Source organism: Carcharhinus amblyrhynchos, chromosome 9 (assembly GCF_965287045.1).
Source record: "Carcharhinus amblyrhynchos chromosome 9, sCarAmb.v2.hapA, whole genome shotgun sequence".
Lineage (NCBI taxonomy): Eukaryota > Metazoa > Chordata > Chondrichthyes > Carcharhiniformes > Carcharhinidae > Carcharhinus > Carcharhinus amblyrhynchos.
The window spans coordinates 36,120,063-36,136,223 of NC_137332.1; positions in this window are offsets into that span (position 1 = coordinate 36,120,063).

Sequence of the window (16,161 nt, forward strand, 5' to 3'; positions counted from 1 at the left end):
GGATAGTGCTGTTCCCTCCAGCAGGCAGCAGGCTGGGATAGTGCTGTTCCCTCCAGCAGACAGGCTGGGATAGTGCTGTTCCCTCCAGCAGGCAGGCTGGGATAGTGCTGTTCTCTCCAGCAGGCAGGCTGGGTTAGTGCTGTTCCCTCCAGCAGGCAGCAGGCTGGGATAGTGATGTTCCCTCCAGCAGACAGGCTGGGTTAGTGCTGTCCCCTCCAGCAGACAGGCTGGGACAGTGCTGTCCCCTCCAGCAGGCAGGCTGCACCTTCTGTCCCGGGATTGAGGGGAAGCTTCTCACCAATTTTCCACCTGCAGGAATGAATGAATGAATGAAGAGACTGCGGCGACAGCGCCTCCACCACTACCTTCTGCCCTCCTCTTTACCGTAATGAACCCAAACGAAGCACCATCCAGTCTCAGCCGCTCCGGAAACAATGCTCACTCACTCTGCCCCGGACTGGAGAATAAAACTCAGACGCCCAGTGTAGCCTCAGCCCTGGGTGGGGGGATTGAAACCGTATTCACCCCTAAACCCACCCAAGTAATCAGCAAAACCCCCTCTTCCTCTCCCCTCGTGAGCTAAAGAGAACAAGAGGGAATAAATGTTACAGAATCCCCGGCAGATCAAAGGAAGATTTTGAGATACATTCCTTCCCACAACACCATAATAACGGGTGACGATTTGAAAAGCAGTTGTTTCATAGAATGGTGGAAACATTTAACAGGAGGATTGTTTCTTTTAACCCTTTAAAGCCCGGCTAATGCATTTTTTTCACTTAAGGGTTATTTTTTAAGTGTCAGATTAGCTGAACAGAAGTGCAGTGATGCTTCAGAGAGTAATTAATTTGAGGTGGGCTAGTTTTAGTGTCCACACATTGATCATTCAATAACAGAACTCCCACTTACCTGACGAAGGAGCAGCGCTTCAAAAGCTAGTGGCGTTTGCTACCAAATAAACCTGTTGGACTTTAACCTGGTGTTGTGAGACTTCTTACTATGAAAAATAAATACAGGGAATGATGAACGTTTGGCTCTGGACTAGACAGACAAGAATGTATCTTCATTTTCTGTGAATTGATATGATTTATATAAGATCTAATTTGATGCAATAGCCACAAATAATGTTACAGGTGGCTAATTACCACTGCACATCCTTTAATGTAAAGCGATTTCACCAGCAGACCGGACTCACTGAAAGACAGCGGGCCCCCCACTGAATTAAACTCGGTGCAGGGTGGAAACCTCCCTCCCCAAGGAGGCAATCAGACCCCAGCACCACTACTGTACCAACTCTGCCAGCTGGAGTGGTGGCTGCTACTGGTATTGCACTCTGTTCACCCAGAGCCATGATGTGGAGATGCCAGCGTTAGACTGGGGTAAGCACAGCAAGAGGTCTCACTACACCAAGTTAAACTCCAACAGGTTTATTTGGCAGCACTAGCTTTCGGAGTCTCAAGCTCCTTCCTCAGGTGAATGAGGACTTGTGTTCACAAACAGGGCATATAAAGACACAAACCCAATTTACAAGATAATCATTGGAATGTGAGTCTTTACAGGTAATCAAGTCTTAAAGGTACAGACAATGTGAGTGGAGAGAGGGTTAAGTACAGGCTAAAGAGATGTGTATTGTCTCCAGCCAGGACAGTGAGTGAGATTTTGCAAGCCCGGGCAAGTCATGGGGGTTACAGATAGTGTGATATGAACCCAAAATCCTGGCCCACCCAGAGCAATGCATTTTGCAGGATTGGGTTTCCTGGAGTGGCCAACTGGGGAGGAGGGCTGTGGTGGTCTACCTGTGGGTGGGGTGGGGGGGTTGGTGAGAGGCGGGTACAGGGGATGGGAGTTGGGAGGGGGTTGGTGGGTGGCACTGGGGGGCAGAGGGTAGTGGGGCCCATCCTGCATGGTTTTACTCAACTCAGTGGCATGAAAGGAAAAGAAGAAGAATCTAATACTGGCATCTTTATCAGTAATTTTAGAAGGTTATAAGACTGGAGAAGATTGTAGAGATTAGAAGCAGGAAGGACTTGAACACACAAAAATGATCATTTTAAATTTAAAGAGTTGATGGAGCAGGAGCCAGTGGCATGGTGGATGAATAGGCCTGGGCATGAGATAGATTTGGAGCACAGAGTTTTGAATATGCTGAAATGTTTTGGCGGATGAGAACCTAGGCAGACTAGCATTAGAATAGTCAAGTATGAACATGGCAAAAGATGGATGGCAGTTTCAGCAGCAATGGGCTGAAGCAAGAATGGGTGTAAGTGATACTGTTTATTATTAGTTTATTAGTGTCACAAGTCAGCTTACATTAACATTGCAATGCAGTTACTATGTTACTGGTTGCCACACTCCGGTGCCTGTTCAGATGCACTGAGGGAGAATTTAATATGGCCAATGCACCTAACCAGCACATCTTTCGCACTGTGGGAGGAAACTGGGGCATCCAGAGGAAACCCACACAGACATTGAGAGAACATGTACACTCCACACGGACCCAAGTTGGGAATCAAACCCAGGTCCATGGCACTGTGAGGCAGCAGTGCTGACCACTGTGCCATCATGCCACCCATTGTGGAGGTGGAAGTAAGCAATTTTAATGATGTATAACATATGGAATGGGGAGCTCAACCCAGACAGAGTCAGATAGGATACTGAGGTTGTGAATAGTTTTGTTCAGCTTGAAACAGTCTGTCAGGTGCAGGTTACTTATTGAATACCTGTTTAAGGATTAATGCACAGAAGTGACTTGGTGACTTTTGAATCAGAAGTGGGAATGATATCACTGACCAAAACTGACATCTGTGTAATTATTGTTCAAAAACCCTACACAGGTTATCAAACCCTAACCTAGATCCTCACTTCCATGAATTATGGGCTGTAGCTACATTTCAGCAATGGTGTGTTTTCTATTAAAAATAAGCTTAATTCAATACTATGGTCAAGTGGTTAATTTCTTCTGTTAAGATGATTAAGTTGCACAATTCCAATGCCCTACAGAATAGCCTAAAATACTAACACTGATCCATTATTAATTTAATGGAGCTATTGACTGACAGGGTCCCTTGCTGGTGTCAGCAACCCTCTGATAACATTTCCATCTCATTCTTGGGGTTTCCACATTGCAAATGAAATATGACAAATACCCCTACTGCATAAAGAGATTTCCAGTTACGTTGATCAGATGCTAAAGAAGGAAATCATTTACTTTTCATTTTCTGGTTGCCTTTAATACATTAATGGTAACTTTGACCTGGGAAAGAGAGAGAGAACCTTCCACAAAAAATAGTGAGATATCTACCTAGATTGCCACTATTATTTTTCATAGACATTGGAAAGTATTTCTGAAAAAAGACACATGTTGTCAAAGCTCTTCCACTCTTCAGGACATTTCACAAGAATATAAAATGTAAAGAGAACAACAACTTGCACGGCATGAAAGGGCTGATTGGTTGACAAGTGGATTGTGATTGGTAGAGGTGTTACCATGAAGAATGCACCAGTTATCAGATGACTGATAGTTAACTCTCAAGGTTTGTTTAAATTCAAACTAGGCAAATTGACAGTGATTAGTAAAGACATTACCTGAGGGAATGGACCAGAGAATAGCCGTCGACTATTTGTTCAGCTGAAAAAGGTATAATATGTGTACATATTCTTTCTGTCTGCAAAGGACAAAGCACTGTGTATTAATATATGTAGCTTCTAGCATGTGTGAGTGAACAACATTGCAAGTCTGACTCTTAATCTTCAAGTGATTGTCAATGCAATTCTTAGCATTCTAGGACTGTTTAGCAAATGTTGTCCAATCATGAAATCAGATATAATGTTGGACACTATGTTTTGAGTTTTGCAAGTATAAATGGTTCATACCTTGTCTATTGCCAAAAGCCATGGAAGGTATTTGTCCTGATGAGTGAAAGCGAAAAGCTTTGACAATATGCAACGACTTCCAAAATTAAAAACACTACAACCTCTATGCATACATAATTGTTTGCACAGCAGTATCTTCATAATTGCAAAACTGTATTAGGACCTAAACATCAAAGTTACCAGATCTCATTTTTTTAAAAATACATGTTTGGATTAACTATTTATGAATTAACAAACAACAATAGTATTTCTCATTTTAAGCAAGGTAAATTTTAAAAAAGCAATTTTTCAGCAATACTCAAATTCTGTTCTACCAACCGACTATTTGTACACTGCTAAGTAACTGCTAAGTAACAGAAGGATAAGACAGTGTCTGTTTCTAGTCTCCTGATCCATTATCTCCTTTATTCTTTACATCATCCTTCACCTTGCTTTCCCAATAAATTATTTTTATTGGTGCTGTTAAATGCTGTTAATTTAGAGATATTTTTCATACTTCTCATTTTTATTTTTGTTTTTTTAAATTTACCTCACTTAAAATGAAAATTATTATTGTTGTTTGTTAATTCATAAATAGTTAATCCAAACATGTATTTGTTTTAAAATGAGATCTGGTAGCTCTGATCTTTAGGTCCTAATACAGTTTTGCAATTATGAAGATATTGCTGTGCATACAATTATGTATCCATTGAGGTTGTAGTGTTTTTAATTTTGGAAGTCATTGCACAAGATGCATTTCAACTTCACCAATACAATACTGACCCCCAGTGAGCTGTTGTGAAAAGGATTGATGCCATCCACAAGATGGCACCATTGATCACTCACAATGATATTTCACTCCTGATGAACAAAACATGGGCCTGGATTCTGCAGTTAATGGCAAAATGACTGCACTCACCACCAACTTGAAGAAAAATAAAATATCTGATTAGGAATAGGCCACATACCCCCTCCTGCCTGTTCCACTATTCAGTAAGATCATGGTTGATTTGATCTAATCTGGCCTCAACCCTATTTTGCTGTCTGCACCCCAGTAACCCTATTTTGGCCTCCCTTGTAGATAAAAATTCTGTCTAACTCAGTCATGAACACCTTCAGTGATTCAGCATCCTCCTCTCTGTAAGATAGAGAATCCCAAAGGTTAAAACATCTGGGAGAAGGAGTTCTTCATTTCAGTGTTCTAAAACTGTGCCCCATTGTTCCAATGCAAATATGGCCCTGTTTAAATAAGGAGACTGTTCACAGCACTCTGGCTTTAGTCTCACCCAAAGCCCTGTACAGTTGTAACACGACTTCGCTATTTTTATATACCATCCCCCTTGCAATAAAGGATAATATTTAACTTCCCTGCCTAAATACATGCTGTACTTGCATGCTACCTTTTTCCTGATTCATGTATGTGGACACACAATGTCTGTGTGCTCCGGCATTCTGCAGTTTCTCCCCATTTAATAAGTATCCTGCTTTTCTATACCTCCGTCAAAATGGATAACCTCACATTTTCCAACATTATATTCTGTCTGTCAAGTTTTTGCCCACTCACTTAACCTTTTTATATTGCTTTACAGGCTCTTTGAGTCCTCCACACGTCTTGCTTTCCCACCTATTTTGTATCTGTAATGAACTCATGAGGCCCATGAGGTGGGCCTCTTGGAGTATGAGCTCCCTGATTGAGGTAATCATTGCCTGTCCAACCAGGGATTCTCACCTATGTATATAATGAGGAGTAAGAAGTCTGACAACACCAGGTTTAAGTCCAACCAATTTATTTGATAGTAAACTCACAAGTTTTCGGGGTTTGCCCCTTCATCAGGTGAATGGAGAGTTCTGGCCTCAGACAGAGCATATAACAGCTCAGACAATTGACAGATTACTGATTAGAATGTGAGTCTTTACAACTAACCTGCTATTCAAGTCTTAAAGATGCCGACAATGTGAGTGGAAAGAGCATTATGCATAGCTTAAAGAGATGTGTATTGTCTCCAGACAGTACAGTAAGTGAGGTTTTACAAACCTAGGCAAGTCATGGGGATTACAGATAGTGCGACATGAACCCAAGATTCCAATTGAGACCGTCCTCATGTGTGCGGAACTTGGCTATCAGTCTGTGCTCAGCGACTCTGCGCTGTTGTGTGTCGTGAAGGCCGCTTTGGAGAACGCTTACCCGAAGGTCAGGGGGTTATGGGGAGAGGGCGGGAATGTGGAACTGAGACACGACAGATCAGCCATGATCTTATTGAATGGCGGGGCAGGCTCGAAGGGCTGGATGGCCTACTCCTGCTCCTATTTCTTATGTTCTTATGAATGCCTGTGACCGCTGAAGTGTTTGCCAACAAGAAGGGAACAATCTTACCTGGTGACCAGCAGACGGGCACCGCAACAGCTCAGTGACTATCACTGCTAGCTGTGCAGATACATGGATTTGGGCCTGTGTCTGTGGGAGTTTGCGCATTCTCCCTGTGGTTGCGTGGGTTTCCTCCGGGCGCTCCGGTTTCCTCCCACACCCCAAAGATGTGCTCTTAGGCTGATTGGTGTACCAAATTGACACTATTCTCCCCTGAATCTGGCTACATTAGGGGTTCCACTCACATACACACAGGGCGGGGTAGGTGTGGGAAGATGCAGCGGCACGGGCTCGTTGGGCCGAAGGGCCTGTTTCCCATGCTGGGATGTTCTTTGTTCTTTGTTCTTTGTGATTGTTGAGCGATGTTCATTCATCCGTTGTCGTAGCGTCTGCATGGTCTCCCCAATGTACCATGCTTTGGGACATGCTTTCTTGCAGCGAATTAGGTAGACAACGTTGGCCGAGTTGCAAGAGTATGTGCCGTGTACCTGGTGGATGGTGTTCTCACGTGTGATGAAGGAAAGGATGTTTCATATCCATGCCTCTCAGCCTCAAACTGAATGTGAAACTCCTTTATGTTGTGATCACTTTTCCCGAAAAGGTCCTTAACTATGAAACCATTAATTACTCCACTCTCATTGTACATTACCAAATCTAAAATTGCCTGTTTCCTAGTTGGTTCCACAATGTATAGTTCGAACTGTCCTGTAAAAACCCTTCAAACATTTTCAAGGCTGGCTTTGCCAATCTGGTTTATTGGAGTATTTTTCTTACAAGTAACAATTATGACCAGAATTTTACCAGCATGCCCACCCCAAAATCAGGACAGATGAGGCTCGCAGAATGGAATTCTCTGTTGGCCTCCGACAGGATATTATGAACCTCACCCGAGCGAGATCATAAAATCCTGGCCTATATCATGATTTATACTCTATCCTACTATATAGTTACTTATATGGAATCTATAAACTACTCACACCAGTAATTTCATTCCATGCATTTTTTTATATCCACCCAAACTGATTCTACACCTTGATTTTCTGAATCAAGATCATTTATCGTTACTGTACTGATCTCAGACTTTATTAATAGAGCTATCCCATCTCCCCTTCCTCTCCACCAAATGTTTCAAAAGGTCAAAGGCCCTTGAATATTCAATTCCTAGCCTTAGCCATATAGTATCTCTATAATGGTTATCATGTTATAGTCATTTATTTTTATTTGTAATATTAATTAATCTCTCCTGATGAAAGCTGCTTTTTTTTTAGATAAAGAGCATTAATTCTGTACTTTTAGCATTTTCCCTACTGTGATCCTACTTGCTGATGCATTCATATGTTTGTATGCTCTATCCTTTCCTTTCATTACCAATAATTTTCTAAATTACCCCTCACCTGAACCCTTTCTCCCACTGTTTAGTTTAAAGGTTTCCTTGCGGCCTCAGCTATTCAATTTGCAAAGACAGGTCCCAACATGATTTGAGTGAAGCCCGTTTCAGCGGTGCAGTTTATTTTATGCCCAGAACTTGTGCCAGTGTCTCATGAATGGAAACCAATTTCTGTCACCAATATTTGAGCCACGCATTCAAATCTTATTTTGATTGGATCTTATTTACCCAAAGCTAATTTGCCTGTAAAACAGGTAGTAAGTCCAGAGATTATCTTTGTAATTCTGACTTTTAATTTAGCGCCCAGTTGCACATACTCCCTTAACAGAACCTAGTCCTAAATTTGTTGTTGCTACCTAAATGAGTCACAAGAACTGGATTCTTCCACTTCCATTCCGAGTTCCTCACCAGCCTAATGGAAATATTTTCAACGCTGTTCCTTTTCAACCTCCTCATTTGAATGGCCCATTTTTCCACAGTGCTGTGGTCAGTTTGCTCATCCTTCCTGCAGTCTCTGCTCTCACCCATATAGGCTTCAAGAATCTTGTACATCTTTGACAAATGCAAGGTTTGATGCTCCCACAATCTATCTTCTGGCTCCCAGTACCTGCCTCAGTCATACTCACAACTTCCTATTCCTGTCCACAGACCAAATCTAAGTAATTTACCTAAAGTCCAAAGTGTCCAGATAATTCTCTCCTTCCTGATGCATCTCAGTGTCTGAAGCTTGGACTCCAGCTCATCATCTCTGAGCTGAAATACTTCAAGCTGCAGAGTTACTACAAATGTGGCTATTGTTGATCACACTGGTGTCAAATACATCTCACATGTTACAGCTGCAATACATCACCTGCCCTGAAATTTCTATCAAATTATGGTTAACTAATCAGGATTTAAAGTTTTGAACTACACTCAGTGATTGTTTGTACTTATTTTAAGTAGTTTAGCTTATTAAAACTATAATCTAATGAAGTGTGTATATCTCCCCTTTTCTAATTTAAACTTAAGCCTTAATTTAAAAAGAATGGAAAACTCACCAACCAATTATCTACTTGGTCAGCTAATGAATGCCTCGAGACCTCAGGTCTCCCTGTCTCTCACTCCCTCTCAGATCACTCCTTATCTTCTAAAAGATCAGAACAACACTTCTTCCACATTGCACCAAATTCTCTTACTCACCAGATGCTGGGTTATTCCTTTAAGGAATACCAGCATGACAGTACTAGAAAGGAAATGTACAATGTGATCCAGTCTTAGTTTCACTTTTGCTTCGAACGGAGCACACACCCAGCTGTGTTGCTGATGTCTTCAAACTTTACGTCTACGTGTAACAGTTCTCATGTATCTAGCATAAATAAATAAACCCACAACATGTCTACCCAATTGCTTATGAATGGTTGGTGACATTAAATCATTATAACAACACATTATTACTCTGTAGAAGCTGTAGACATGTTCCTTAAAGTTGCCTGTAGAAATGTGGAATGAATTTCACCCTTCCCAAAGTTAATTTAATTCAGACTCCAACATTAGGGGACTCAGAAATCCTAGCCTGGTGCGAAAAGAACCAGGAACCCATTCCAGTACTGTCAGGTATAAAGCTGCCCAAGTGCTGATTAATGTGTTTTCTTAGTAATGTAATGTAGTTGAATAATATAGCCTATAGCACTTCTGCCCTGATGAAACCACCGGCTCACCAGCACCGTTTGGAAAACCTGCTTTCAGAAAGCAAGGCATGGAGCTTCTGAAATTGTTGCTAATATGTAGAGCGGAACTGGCATCCTTGCAGATAATCAAGTTGACATCAGCTTCACTGAAATGAATATTACTTCACCGCATTAGCGCAGACCCTGCCACTACCTGCTATATCCCTGAAAGTAGAGTAGGACCCCATAGGAGTAAGCAGTTCAGATCATGTATCAAAAAGAGTTAGAGGTACAAAGGGCGATAAAAGATAACAGTCGTATTAGGACTCAGTGAAGGGATATGACGGTAACAAGCATACGTATTTCTGCCAATTTGTATGTCCGTGTAAAAAACAGAAAATGCTGCATAATCTCAGAGTGGAAGGGTCATATGGACTCAAACATTAACTCTGTTTCCCTCTCCACAGATGCTGCAGACCTCCTGAGTTTATTCAGCATTTTCTTTTTCTTTTCAAATTTCCAGCATCCACAGTATTTGGCCTTTATTTATATGTTCATGTGTTTTGCTAGTGAGGTCTCCTGTTATCCCTTTCACCTATTGCTTAATGTTTGTACCTTCCCTCTTTCAGAGGGAAATTAGAGGTTTTGGGCGCCGCACCTGCGCAAAGATATTTTGGCCTTGGAGGGAGTGCAGAGGAGGTTTACTAGGCTGATACCGGAGTTGAGGGGGTTGAGCTATGAGGAGAGGCTGAATAAACTGGGCTTGTACTCGTTAGAGTTTAGAAGAATGAGGGGAGATCTCATTGAGACGTATAAGATGATGAATGGGATGGATAGGATAGAGGTGGAGAGACTCTTCCCGCTCAAAAAAGACAGTAGGACTAGGGGGCACAGCCTCAAGATAAAAGGGGGGCGGTTTAGAACGGAGTTGAGGAGGAACTTCTTCACTCAAAGGGTGGTGAATCTCTGGAATTCTCTGCCCGTTGAAGTGGTGGAGGCTGCCTCGCTAAATATTTTTAAGACGCGGGTTGATGGGTTTTTGATAAGAGAGGGGATTAAGGGTTATGGGGAGAGGGCGGGAATGTGGAACTGAGCAGCGACAGATCAGCCATGATCTTATTGAATGGCGGGGCAGGCTCGAAGGGCTAGATGGCCTACTCCTGCTCCTATTTCTTATGTTCTTATTATAAATTGGCTGAAAATGTTTTTTCAGCGAGCAAGGCAAGGGGCCATGGCGGGCTTTATTATGTCATGCAGACAAAAAGCACCATCTTTATTTAAAGTCATTTGTGATAAACTATTGCCTGCTTGTGAGGTGCTGAATGGCCCAGCTCCTCTCTCACTCCTGATTTTCTTTATTGTTAGCAAGGGATATATCTCCAGCACCTTCTTTATCCTCATTTTCTTAACCTCTGCCTCTTACTTCCAAAAAGTTCTCACCAACCAGGACCACACCACACCATTGTGGTGAAAAAGGACAGATAACATTCGTACTGTAAGTCAGCTGCCAACATCAAAAATAGAGATTTTATAATCAGAAAGCTTTAACTGGCTAAACAATTTTTAGAGGAGTAATTAAATAACCTTAAATATATATCAACTTACAGAATGAAATGAAGAGTGATCAAAATTTAATTTGCATTATTAGCTGCAGTATCTGTTCTATCAAGCATGACTAAGAGTGCACTGTACCTTAATTCTGCCTCTTGGGGCCAGGAAAGGGAAAGGCTTATTGTAACAAAGACAGAAAGTGCTGAGTGAATCAGACCAGAATTGTACCATTCTGATATTGAATTTAAGGATTTGATGTTTCAAATTCCTCCTTGGGGTTTGGACCGACATCGTTCACTGTTGATATCAGGTCTAAGCCTAAAATCAGCAAGCTTACGGTTCAGTGTGTTGGAAACTTTACTCTTTGTTAATGAATTCATGTTTTTTCTTTTCATAGAATGTTTTTGTCGACAGTCTCTATAAGAGGTAAAAATCTGGAAAATATTCCACTCTCCAGCACATAATTGTCTAACTTTAGTAAGTACGATATTTAACATGAAAAAATATAAAAACAAACTTCTGTTTATGAATTCCTGTAAATGTTTGGTAGAAGGTGACGAATGTTAAAAGTTTCTAATTTTTAGACATCTCAGAAACAACATGGGAAAAATTCCTAAGAGGACGGAGGAGTCATAGAATTCAACAGTGCAAATGGAGGCCATTTGGCCCATTGAGTCTACACTGACCACAATCCCACTCAGGCCCTAGTCCCGTAACCCCTCATATTTACCCTGCTAAATATGGGGTCAACTTAGCATGGCCAATCGACCTAACCTAGAGTGAGGGAGGAAACCAGAGCACCGGGAGGAAATTCCCATAGACACAGAGAAAATGTGCAAACTCCACACGGATAATGATCCAGAGCCGGAATTGAGCCTGGCGCTGTGAGGCAGCAGTGCTAACCACTGTGCCACCTTGCTGCCCTGGGTTTACTCCCTAGGCCATGAGCTCTTATTTTGCGCAATAATCTTCGATGTGATACCTGATTGTAGTTGGGCAAACCCAGGGAGTATCTTACCACAGGATACAAGGATGGAAAGTTTGGTAACTAGCAGAATACCAGAACTTTACATTCTAATAGCAATAGGTATTCAGCTATCTGTAGAGTGGAACATCGGAATGTAGGAATCTCAGAATTAGTAGCAGGAGGAGGCCATTCAGCCTTTGAGCCTGTTCTAACATTGGATAAAATCATAGCTGATCTGATTGTGGTCTTAACTCCATCTTTCTGTGTTACTTGCCTTAACGCTTGTCTATCAAAAATCTATCTAACAAAGCCTTGAATAAATTCAATGGCCCAGCCTTCTCTGCTTTCTGGGGAAGAGAATTCCTTATAGAATCATAGAAACTCTACAGTGCAGAAGGAGGCCATTCGGCCCATTAAGTCTGCACCGATCACAATCCCACCCAGGCGCTATCCTCATATCCCTATATATTTTACCCTCTAATCCCTCTAACCTACACATTTCACAACTCTAAGGGGCAATTTTTAGCATGGCCAATCAACGTAACCCACACATCTTTGGACTATGGAGGAAACCGGAGCACCCGGAGGAAACCCACACAGACATGAGGAGAATGTGTAAACTCCACACAGACAGTGACCCAAGCCAGGAATCGAACCCAGGTCCCTGGACTGTGAAGCAGCAGTGCTAACCACTGTGCTACCATGCCACCCAAAGACTATATTCATTTGGTCTATGATTGAGAGAAAATGAAATCCTCATCGTTACTTTAAAAGGGAGACCTCTTAATCTTAAATTGTGTCCCTTAGTTCTAATCTCTCCAGCAAGAAGAATCCATCTGATAGCCAACCTATCAAGTTCCCCCAGGATCTTATGTTTCAAATACATCACCTCTCATTTTTCTAAACTCCAACAAGTCCAACCCGTTCAACTTTTCATTGTAAGATGAGCCATTCATCCCAAAAATTAATCAAGTGAATTTTTCTCTGAACTACTTCTAATGCAATTGTATGCTTTTTCAAATAAGGAGACCAAAAGTGTCCACCGTGTTCCAGATGTGGTTTCACCGAGTCCCTGCACAGCTACAACAAAGCTTCCCTACTTTTATATTCCATTCCTTTTGCAATCATTTGCTCTAATTGCAAACTAACTATGTGATTCAAGTACCAGGACACCTAAATCTCTTTGTAACACCAAGATAAATGTGAGGTTATCCATGTTGGTAGCAATAATAGGAAGACAGGTTATTACTGTAATGGGAATAAATTAAGTGAGGTGGATCCTCCATGAGACCTTGTAGTCCTCATACATCAGATGCTGAAAGTAAGCATGTAGGTACAGCAGGCAGCAAAGAAGGTAAATGGTATGTTGGCTTTCATAGAGAATTTGATAGAGATGTTTTGCTGCAATTGTATAAGGCATTGCTGAAGCCACATCTGGAGTATTGTGTGCAGTTTTGGTATCCTTATCTGAGGAAAGATGTCCTTGCTATAGAGGGGGTACAGTGTAGGTTTACCAGGCTGATTCCTGGGATGGCAGGTCTGTCATATGAGGAGAGATTAAGTCGGTTAAGATTATATTCACTGGAGTTTAGAAGAGTGAGAAGGGATCTCACAGAAACTTCATAAAATTCTAACAGGGTTAGACATGATAGATTCAGAAAGAATGTTCCCAATGGTAGGGGAGTCCAGAACTAGATGCCATTGTTTGAGAATAAGAGGTAAATCTTTTAGAACTGAGCTGAGGAGAAATTTCTTAATCAAGACTGTGGTGAATTGCAAGAGTTTTTATAAATATATAAAAAGGAAGAGGCTGGCTAGGGTGAACGTTGGTCCTTTAGAGGATGAGAAAGGGGACCTAGTGGTAGGGGATGGGGATATGGCTAAGGTATTGAATAACTTTTTTGTTTCTGTCTTCACGGAGGAGGACGTGAATAATTTGCTGGGTGTTAGCGATGGAAAGGTGGTAGGACTGGAGGGTCTTAATGACATTACTGTTACTAGAGAGGCGGTGCTCGACAGACTGGAGGGGCTGATTGTGGACAAGTCCCCAGGACCGGATGGAATTCATCTGAGGGTTCTGAAAGAAACGGCGGAGGTTATAGTGGATGCATTGGTGGTTATTTTCCAGACGTCGCTGGATTCCGGGGAAGTGCCGGAAGATTGGAAAACGGCTAATGTTACACCGTTGTTTAAGAAGGGTGCCAGGCAAAAGGCAGGGAATTATAGGCCGGTTAGTTTAACGTCTGTGGTAGGTAAAATGTTAGAATCCGTCATTAAGGAGGAAATTGCAAGGCATCTTGAAGGGAATTGCTTGATAGAGCAGACGCAGCACGGTTTCATTAAAGGGAAGTTGTGTCTGACAAATTTACTGGAGTTCTATGAGGATGTGTCTAGGGCGGTCGATAGAGGAGAGCCGGTGGATGTGGTCTTTCTGGATTTTCAGAAGGCGTTTGACAAAGTACCTCATAAGAGGTTATTGCAGAAGGTCAGGGGACTTGGAGTTGGGGGTAGGGTGTTAGCGTGGATAGAGGATTGGTTGTCAAATAGGAGGCAGAGAGTGGGAGTCAACGGGTGCTATTCGGATTGGCGGATGGTGACTAGTGGAGTGCCCCAGGGGTCGGTGCTGGGGCCTCAGCTTTTTACCATTTATATAGATGATCTGGAGGAGGGAACCGAGTGTAGGGTGTCGAAATTTGCGGATGACACCAAGATTGGGGGAACGGCAAATTGTGCGGAGGGTGTAGAGAGTCTGCAGAAGGATCTAGATAGGCTGGGCGAATAGGCCAGGAAATGGCAAATGGAATTTAATGTTGGCAAGTGTGAGGTGGTCCACTTTGGTAGGAAGAATGGTAGGAAAGACTATTACTTACGGGGCGAAAAACTGCAGCAGGCGACGGTGCAGAGGGACTTCGGGGTCCTTGTGCACGAGTCGCAAAAACCCAGCTTGCAGGTGCAGCAGGTGGTCAGGAAGGCGAATGGGATGCTGGCCTTCATAGTGAAGGGGATTGAATATAAAAGTAGGGAGGTCTTGCTGCAGCTGTATAGGGCATTGGTGAGGCCGCAGCTGGAGTACTGTGTGCAGTTTTGGGCGCCGCACCTGCGCAAAGATATTTTGGCCTTGGAGGGAGTGCAGAGGAGGTTTACTAGGCTGATACTGGAGTTGAGGGGGTTGAGCTATGAGGAGAGGCTGAATAAACTAGGCTTGTACTCGTTGGAGTTTAGAAGAATGAGGGGAGATCTCATTGAGACATATAAGATGATGAATGGGATGGATAGGATGGAGGTGGAGAGACTCTTCCCGCTGAAAAAAGACAGTAGGACTAGGGGGCACAGCCTCAAGATAAAGGGGGGGCGGTTTAGAACGGAGTTGAGGAGGAACTTCTTCACTCAAAGGATGGTGAATCTCTGGAATTCTCTGCCCGTTGAAGTGGTGGAGGCTGCCTCGCTAAATATTTTCAAGAAGCGGGTTGATGGGTTTTTGATAAGAGAGGGGATTAAGGGTTATGGGGAGAGGGCCGGAAAGTGGAACTGAGCCACGACAGATCAGCCATGATCTTATTGAATGGCGGGGCAGGCTCGAAGGGCCAGATGGCCTACTCCTGCTCCTATTTCTTATGTTCTTATGTTCTTATGAATGTGTGGAATTTACTACCACTAAATGTAGTTGAGGACAAAAGTTGTTTGATTTCAGGAAGAAATTAGAGAGAGCTCTTGGGCTAATGGGATCAAGGGATATGGGAGGAAGGGTGGATCAGGATATTGAACTTGATGATCAGCCATGATAAAAATGACTGGCAGAGCAGGCTCAAAGGCCAAATGACCTAATCCTCCTTCTATTTTCTGCTTCTGTGTTCTTTCTCCTTTTAAATACTCTGTTGCTTTTTCATTTTTGCTGTAAAGTGGACAAGTCCACATTTTCCCATGTTGTACTCCATGTGGCAATTTTTTTTGTCCATTCACCTAACCTATTTATATTCCTTTGTAAGGAGGACGTGAATAATTTGCCGGATGTTAGAGATGGAAAGGTGATAGGACTGGAGGGTCTCGATGACATTACTGTTACTAGAGAGGTGGTGCTCGACAGACTGGAGGGGCTGATTGTGGACAAGTCCCCAGGACCGGATGGAATGCATCCGAGGGTCCTGAAAGAAATGGCGGAGGTGATAGTGGATGCCTTGGTGGTTATTTTCCAGACGTCGCTGGATTCCGGGGAAGTGCCGGAAGATTGGAAAACGGCTAATGTTACGCCATTGTTTAAGAAGGGTGCCAGGCAAAAGGCGGGGAATTGTAGGCCGGTTAGTTTAACATCTGTTGTAGGTAAAATGTTAGAATCCGTCATCAAGGAGGAAATAGCGAGGCATCTTGAGGGGAACTGCTTGATAGAGCAGACGCAGCA